This window comes from Cupressus sempervirens, chromosome 5, assembly GCF_028749045.1.
Source record: "Cupressus sempervirens isolate cs-2001-9-10 chromosome 5, ASM2874904v1, whole genome shotgun sequence".
Taxonomy (NCBI): Eukaryota; Viridiplantae; Streptophyta; class Pinopsida; order Cupressales; family Cupressaceae; genus Cupressus; species Cupressus sempervirens.
In genome coordinates, this window is record NC_143122.1 from 490104785 (window position 1) to 490114850 (window position 10066).

A 10066-nucleotide genomic window follows, 5' to 3' on the forward strand; every position below is an offset into this window, starting at 1 on the left:
CTAAAGAGTCTCCACTAAAATAGAATTTGACTAGGTAGAGAAGACTATAATATGCATGAGTGCTCTAAGAAGACACTACTCGAATCAAGAGGTACACAAAGACAAACAACTAAACTCGAAGATATAGGTGGTATTAAACATCAAAGCCTGAAGAGCTGATCAATTGAAAATGGAAAGCTACAAACAAAGTAGGAATGAAAAGAAGAGTACCTATATGGTACATGATCCATCTCACCAAAATGTGTAAGTACCTAGTCACTGCATCCACCTAGTAGATATGAACAAATACTAAATACATAGCTCATCGAACTAGAGAAGCATGAGAAAAATAGAAGAACCCCCTAATGTAGACAAAGGTGATGTGACAAACAACTAGAAAAGTGGGCCAATAGAACTGTATGTCAAGGAACCATGATGAAGATGCAAAAAAGAATAAATATGTGTGTATTGAGGTGATCAATCTCAGACACGTCATGAGGCTAATGTCATGGAAGGGACACTTAGTAGACAAAGGAAGATGACAAAAAAATGCAAAACATCAACCCCCATGACACTTTAATTGGAGTAGTTGGTGTAGGGAACCTCCCTAATGTTTGATTTTTGGATTGATTAAAGGTTAGTTATGTGTGTGTGTGTGTGTGTGTGTGTGTGGGTGTTTAATAAATTTAAAGAGTCCTTGGAGTGCAACTAATCCAAATGTAAGAGCCAAGTTGCTCACTAGGTCCTAGGTTGCTAAAAGTTTCTCAATAGGTAAAATATGATTAGTGATGGGTAATTAAGGTCTTTAATTTCCTAAATAGGACCTAGGTATCTTATCTAGGGTCCTAGAATGGTTCTAGGTGGACCCATTTGGACAAAAAGTCCTAAGGAGCAAAATTGCTCAAAAGTTGCTTGAGCAACTTTTGCAATTCTTGTAAGAAATTACAAATGATACTTTTGGAGGTTGTAACTACCCATTCTCGAGTATATGAGAATGTAAGATTATATTTTGAAGGTTGGAAGGTTTACCATCAGATTATGCATGTGTGGGACTACTATGCAAACAATTTTATGAGTTTTTCATTGCTTAATGGTATAGTACGACTATGTACGGATTGGCAGATGAGATCAAGCTTATGATTTTTGTAGATTAGTCTTTCCTAGTTCTTTTTCATATTCAAACTTGTGTTGAAGTCATCAAGTTTGCAAGTTATAGCATTTTCTTGTTGATTGGCCTAAGAACTACCTTCACAGGGTTGTTTGTACAAAAATGGTTCTAACCTAATCCCCCACGGTGGAAAATGCATGAAAGTAGGTCGGGTGATAGGTTAGACAATGTACATAGTGTTTTGGGTTTTTCTTTGCATTTTAAAGATTGGTTTCCAAGGCACGGAGTGATGCCTTAGGCTGACTGCTAGGAGTATGTGAGCCTAAACAATTTGTGGAAGTTGGTATAGAGCACACCCATGATCAAGATGGGTCTAAAAAATGGTGTTCCTTGAAGCCATAATAAGATACCTTGAGTGCATAAGTGGAATGGAAGGTTGGTTTGAGGTTTGAAGAGATCTAGAGGATTTTTGGTGTTGATTGGTCTGGAGGCCTAAAAAATAGGCTAGAAACTAGGGCTCGAGATTGAATAGGGTTGTGGGTGTTATAAAGCTCTGAAAATTTAGAATCTTGGAGTGTTAGGGGATAGATTTCAGATTCCTAAGGTTGTTCATGGGGTTGTTTGGAGGAATTTGGGGTATTTGTGCAAAATAAGGTTACTAGACCTAGAAGCTAATAGGCGTAATTAGCCCTATGTGAAGAAAGTAAGCTTTCTTTGGTTTTGGTTGTGACTAGAAGTATTGGACAAGGTTGGGAAGGTTATGAAGGGTATCTACAACACTAGTAGACTCCAAGGGAATGAAGGAACAAGATCCTAAGTGAGGGTTAGGGTTCTAGGGGAGAGAAGGGCTAGTAGGACTAGTGCATAAAGTGGGAGATTAAGTATACACCATACCAACTACATCTAGGAGGCAAGTTGGGGAAAGAATCTTGGAGGCTTGGATTGGTGGGAAGGACAAGACACAAGAATCATTGGACAATTCAAGATTAGAACCTTAATAAGGTGATTATTAGGTGGAACCTTAGACCCTCTGCATTACTAATCCATGTACAATAAGGTACAATATATAACGAATCCCAAGATTACAATAATCTACATGAGTATCCTCAGATGATACTGCTTGAATTAGAAGGCAAAATAAGGCAACATAACTGAAACAAAAAAATAGATGCAATATGACACTTTATCTTAGTGTGTTTGTAATAATGCCTACAAATGATGTCTAAATAGACTAGAAGAGACATAAGGCTGATACAATAGATAGTACAACCCATGATGAATCATCTGAAGTAACAAAATCAATCTCTAGACCTAAAACAACCAAGATATCCACCAAAATGAAAAAAATACAAAAAACTAAATAGAATGCTTGGAACATAATCTAGAAAAACAATCAGCATCACTAGAAAGAGCTATGAAAGACATTTCCAATGATATAAAGAATTCCCAAATCGAAGATTGGATGCTCAAGATATGTCTCCTAAAGTGCAAAATAGAGCTCTTGACTTTAACATAAAAAAACTCTATGAAAAAAACATCAAAACAAAAAATTACCTGCACTACTATGACAAGCTTAGATATAGCTTTTCATTGATATCTCATTTGCAAAAAATAGAGTATGTATGATCAAGTTATGACCAAAAACCACAGGTAGGTCAAAAGGGCCAAAAAGGCATTGAAGAATGTGCAGTGATGATGCCATCAATTTTAGATGCCTAGATTTGATGGTTGTACGGACGTCATAGGCACAAAAAATACATGTTGATGTGTCACCAACATGGCATGCGGACCCGATGCTGACTGTGCATGATGACATACTCACTAATGTATTTGCGACTAGGTGTGCTGACTAAGTGTGTTGACTACTAATGTTGATTCAACACTTACATGACATGGGGCTTGCACAAGTTGATGTGGAGTATTGTTGTACTTTACTAATGCAATGTACCCTTGTACCTTTCTAAAGGTACATACCTTAAATGAATCACACTTTTCAAAGTGCACGCACTATTCTAAAAGTGTTTTTCAAACTTTTTTTAAAGCATGCGTTTACCCAAAAAGAAAGGCATGCAAATTTTTTTGACAAAGCATTTTTGAATGACAAAAAATTGAATTAATTTTTTTGAATAAAAAAATAAAATCATCACTTTGGAAATCATGCCCAGGTTGTATAGTCTAGGTACAAATTTTTTTTCTGCACCAGTCAACTGTGTCCAAATTGGATAAATTTTATATGAAAATAGGGTTTTTGGGCACTACAAATCCAACAATGAGGTATGTTTGGGCTCAAGGTGCATCGAAAAAAATGACCCCCAAATCCAATACAAAAAACCTTTGAAAAATAGTAGATTTGAAAATTGAAGCCAAACCTCTCATGAAGAGAACATGGGCATGAAGATTTGGAGCTTTGATACCATGTTGAAGTTGATGAAATATCAATCCCACAAATTCCAAGAATCACCTATATGCAAACACCTATTATAGAAAGCGAGAAGAAAAAGCTGTAGAGACTAAAATTCTCAAATCCATATATGAGACATTCTTGATGAACAAAACAAGAAATTGCTATAATCAAAAGTGAATGAATTATTACAAAGAGATCAATCCTTATAAAGGAGATAAAAACCCTAACATGAATCTAACCTTGGATGCATGATAATAATTAGTAAAAGAATTAATTATTAGATGCCTGAAGTTTAGCTTAAGTAGAATAGAGTTATTTAGAAAATGTCTAATTACTCCAACATTTAGGTCAAAGACAAACACACCAAATAATGGAATCTTGAACATGGGGTTACCTACTTGATAACAATGCAACCTAATATTTGTTTTGAAAAATTTATTCAACAATTAAGATGCAAAGGAAGTAGATATACACGAGATAGGTTGACTTTCATTGAATCTTAAAGAAAGATTGGCAGGCTCTACTTATTATCCCCAAAATGAAGTTTAATGGTGCGAAAATTCATGTTACCATGGGTTTTCCACAATCATATCTCTACTTGGAGCTCTCAAAAATGTTTGTTCATTATGATCTCAAAGTATTGCTAATCTCAAGTGGTCTCAATATTTAAAGAATAAGAGAGAGTGAAATTGTAGAGAAATTAATAAAGCTAGTGGAAATTCATTTTAGTGTTGCTTTTTTTTGGTCAAAGTGGCATTATTTATGTGAGCAATACTTTTAGTATTCATTATCTAACGGTTGTTGCAATCATAACGTGTTATAATTTTCAAAGTTTAGTTTATCAATATCTTCATCTTTAAAGATTGCTTCAAATTAATTTGAGGAGGTATTTTCCATATGATTTGTAATAATTTGCTTGTTCAAAGGAATTAATTTTTTTAATTAGTCAACTATTATAGTAATTTATTTATGTCAGATAACATTGACAACAAAAGCATTCAAATTAAAATAAGAATAATTGAATCTCTATTCTGCATTCTAATCGTATGCATATGTAAATTCCTAAAACTTTGAATCCTCCATTTGAGTATGCCAAATCAAAATTGAGAATAGGAATACATATTCCCATTTTGGCCCCAAAATGAGCATTTTCTATTCCACCTAAATAGGTGTTATTGAAACAATTCCCATTTTGACTTTCACAATTTTGGTCAAGTTTTCAAATATGGAGGAATGCGATCTCATTGTATCCACCATGGCCAAATATGATACACTTTCTTTTCTATTTTGGAAGGTGCTATTGTTTTCAATTGTGAGGTGCTATGAAAAGGCTAATGCATCACTTACAAAGGAACCTTCATAAATAGATTCACTAATTTTTTCCAATCCGACTGAAGAGTTTACGAAAAATATACATAAGGAGGATAGTTGGCACATTGCAAGGCTTTATGATTGCTTGAACAAAAGAGGGAGAGTAGATCTTACCTCCGCCATCTTGACAACCCCACTTTCCTTGAATATTCTAGCCAATTCTTCACTGCTACTGTCATAGGGAACATTGCCCAATATAATTTAGTACCTATAGGAATTGGAGAGGCAGTCTACTCCACCTATCAATGCATTCAATTGTCTTGAGTTTAGACCACATAATTCTTCCTCTTCAAACATCTCATCACTGCAGAGATATAATTTTGCATTGGGAGGTAATGTGATTGGTTCTTCAATACTAATGGGTCAATGTCATTTGGAATTATAAAATATCTATTTGGATAGGGTGTTTGGTGCTTAGGCATGGAGGTCACACCAATGCAAATGTGGATGGCAGTCTATGAAATGATCCACTAATGCTTCATTTCTAAGAATAATCAAAAAATTCAAATTTCAATTTCAACTTAAACTCCACTTTTAGTTTTGTCAAACCAAATAAGTCTAAAATGACAAATCCAAAATAACAAATTCCAATACTCAATTCTTATTCCAACAACTAAATAGATCCTTAGATTTTGTTTGGTTTGTGGAATTGTAGAAATCTGGATTTCTACAAACCTCGATTTAGCCAAATCAAGGTTTTGAAAATCTTGATTCCTTTTTTTCAGATTTTACTTGAACTATTTGTTTCATGCGAAAGATGAGTAAGAAGATACATTATTATGTGTTTAGTTCTTCAAATTGGAATTGGAATTTGGTTCTCTGTCTCTCCCATGTAGTAAGCTTTGTTGTAGTATGCGAAGTGGACATTGGCTTGCTGCATGAAATTCCTTGGATCCTCAAGCGGAAGGCTCTTCATTAGTTGGACAACCTTGGCATATTTGCCATGTACCCATTGTCAACATTATGCACCACCCTCCGTGTCCGCATTGACAGGTTGCTAGGAAACTCAAATCTCTTTGGCTCTTCACCCTTGTAAGGAGGGCAACAATCCAAACATTTTGCATAGGGAGGTATGTTGATGAGCTTGTGGCATCTCTTCAAATTCGAATAAGTGGGAGCCATGAATTAGAGGGAATACTGAACCTTCTAAAATGAAAATTTTAAAACAATGTTGATAGAAGGAAAACAAGAGAATGCGAGAGTCAAACTAGATAAATTGTAGGAAAATGCAGAGTCAACAAAATGATAAGAATGTTTAGGTCAAGTAAGCAATATAATCATGTGGGTGGGTAGCAAACAAATGTGGGCGTATGGCAAAAATATTTCAATTGCATTTTGATCTACTGCCCAAAATGTGAAACCAGGTTTTAAATCTCAATTCCTAATAGTGAGAGGGAGCTCTTATAACTTGGTTTTGGGGAGTGTTGCATTCTAATTCCATTTTGTCAATTTTGAAACAAACACAATTTTTTTCAAAACCAGGTTATGTAAAAGCCAATTCCTGTCATCTTCCACAAAAGGGTCTGTTTGGCTGTGGGGATAAGAATATGTGAATATGAATACATATTCTAGAATAGAAAATAAGAATACATATTCCTATTCTTGTTTGTTTGAATCAGAATTTGGTGGGAAATTCATGAACCCAAAAATTTATGTTTTCTAAAATAAATAAAATTGGAATAGGAATAAGTATTCCAATTTCACTTATTTAGGTGGAATTACAAATGCTCATTTTTTGGCCAAAATTTTGATTTGGTGCACCCAAATGGAGAATTTGAATTTTTAAGAATTTACATATGCCTATTCCACTCATATTCCCGTTGCCAAATAGACCCTAAAGGACACATAGAAATATATTTTAAATTCAAATTCCTATTCACAATTTTGATTTGGTGCACCCAAATGGAGAATTTGAATTTTTAAGAATTTACATATGCCTATTCCACTCATATTCCCGTTGCCAAATATTCCTATTCACAATTTTGATTTGGTGCAACCAAATGGAGAATTTGAATTTTTAAGAATTTACATATGCCTATTCCATTCATATTCCCGTTGCCAAATAGACCCTAAAGGACACATAGAAATATATTTTAATATCACAATGCAAAAATCAAGAGTTAAATAAATATTAGTTCCAAAAAATGTATTAGTTTCCTCCAATCACAAATAAATATAATTGTACAATTAAAATATTTCTAAAGTTTTATTTTTTATTTATAAACGTTATATGTTATACAAATTATATCACTACCTGAATATGTTTTGTGTTATAGGAGCCTTTTTTGGAGCTTATTCATATTACTATTTCTATGGCTAAATTCATGATAGTTATGTGGTTTAAATATAAAGTTATAATTTTTTTGATCGGTAATTGGCCGAAGCCTAGATTAATTATTATTTAGCGTTAAGTTGGAGTAGACTTAACCCAAGGCCTCCCACATGAGAGGCTCACAAGTTACCTTATGTTGCAAGCTCTTGCCTTAAACATAAAGTTATAATTATGTTTCAACTAATATGTCAAATAAAATTTAAATTTTTTCTCTACCATAGAAATATTTCCTTGAAAAAAAAAGAAAAAAAGATTTTATATATCACTAGAAACATAATATTTCCAATAAAGAAAAAGATATTTTCATCTATCTAATCTAATGATTTTCTTTTGTAGAGAGACAAATTTATGTATGAAATATAAAGGTAAGTCAATTAAGAAAAAAATTGCACTCTTCATTTAATTTTTCATGTAGTGGATTATAAAAAATCTTTATTTTTTAATACACTATAATCTCTTAGAATACTATTTTATTCCTTCTAAAAAAAATATTTGTTTATAAAATAATAAAATAATTTAAAACTACTTTTACAATTAACTTTATTTTATATTCTTTATTTCTTAATTGAATAATATATATTTTTTAAATCATTAATATTTTGATTGTATTACTTCATTGATCATTTTCTTGCTAATACTTTTACATCATGAAGTATGATCCTAAATATTTATTTTTAAAAAATCGTACAATTTAATTTATAAATGAGAAAATCTAAAACTACATTATTCTAATTAATTTTTTTAATTAAATAAATACAAATTTTATTAGATTGAAATTTCTAACCTTAATTATTCAAAAACTATGAGGGAAGTACATGCCAACTAAGTGACACTTGTTAGTTCCTCCTACATTCATGAAAAACAACTTCTCAATTTAATTGACTAATCACAACATTTAATTTTTAAATAATTTTTCTTCTATATAGTTTTAATATATCTTGCAATTTTTTTTGAACTAATTAAAAAAAAATCTCTAATGCTATTGGTGAAAGCGTGTGACAGTCATGAGTTTGACTTTTACCATATTTGTCCATTTCGTAAACTTTATATCTTCCTATTTATTATTATGAACTTTGTTACAAATTATTATTATTATTATGAACTTTGACATTATTTATATTTGGTAGGATTCGTTCAAATCAATTAAATATCAAAGTATCAACCAACCTTCACAATTAATTAGTCATCTATTTAAAAGTCAATGCATCCACCAATAAGAATTTAATATATTGATTAATTCTTAAATAAACATTTTTTAACAAATGCATACAATTATATGTTTTGTCTTACCATTGCATTCACTTCTATGCAATTATCAATTACTATATTCTTTTAGAACCAATCAACTTAACTATTTTGATTAAAATTGAATATTTCTAAAGTTTTGATACTTATCTATTATTTTTTTATTATACATTTAATTTTTTTGACATATGATTGGTTGAATTGATTGCGTGTTATAAGAGCTATTTTCTTGGAAACTCTCCATATTGCATATTTTTCAACCAAATTTTAAGGGTTATTTATATGAATCCTTAATAAAAATCTAATTATATTCATAAATGCAGTATAATATATAGTGATATAATATAGTTATATTTAAAAAAAATTATTAATCATATAAATAAATATATTGACAATTCATAGATATATTTGAATTATATACTATTATTATAATATTTTGAACAATATTATAACATCCCACAATCACATATGTTAAAATACTTATTATAAACTATATAACTATATTAGTAAATCTATGGACGATGCATTTATACTAATTCTTCATATGTATATATTATAGATTTGAATTATAGATTGTTATTATGTTTTGAAGATATTATAAGATCAATTCTATATGCTAAAAGATTTATTATATCTAAATCACAATATATACATTTATTACAATTTTAAATATACTATTTATAATAACTATATAATGTTATAGTATTGTATTTATGTAATATATTTTAATTCTCAAATCTAATTAAATATACATTACATTTTCTAATATAATTTTATCATTTACAATATAATTTAAAAGTAGTCATTTACAAGTCACTATGTGGCACTACCTTATTTTTTCCTTTAAAACTTATCACTTCCACTCTCAATAAGACAACTCTCAATAAGACAAATGATAAAATAAGATTAAGACGTTACCACAAGATTTAGAAAAATCTTTTAAATATTCTTTAAGTCTTCCTATTAGCACTATTTCTGAGTTGATTATTAACAATACATGCATACACTTCTTTTTCTGCTCATTAATTTTTTTATTTTTTTATCAACTAACATTTTTGAGGCAATATGATTTTCGATGCGTATAATGCTTTCTACTCATTAATTCTTTATTTTATCAACAATCATTTTAGAGGTAGTATGATTTCATAGGCGATGTTGTAAACTTGCAAACATAGTTTTAATTAGTTATTTCTATTGGTTTATGGCAGATGTTGTTTATTTATTTAAACAAATTAATACATGTTTATGAAAATAGACCTAACTGAAATTGAGTAAATTGTAAATCATAGACAATAACACGAGTCTTTAACAAATATAGATTCCACAGGCCAAAATTTTTAATTGAAAGTAGGAGACAAAATGCATGTAATTGGATTTGGGACTATTTTTCTTAATCAATACGTGAAGATTTACATCAACGTGAGTCTTTGATGACATTATGCTTATATGATATAATATAATCATTTAATTCGAAGATACTAATATATCGTATAATTTGAAGCTTCAGTGCTACTATTGAATTGTCTCCTTTATAATTATTAATCTAAGTTATTTTTTTCTTTATTTCAAAATTTGGTCCTACTATGTTTTGGCAAATAAATATTTGCCTCTTCCTTTACAATTTTGA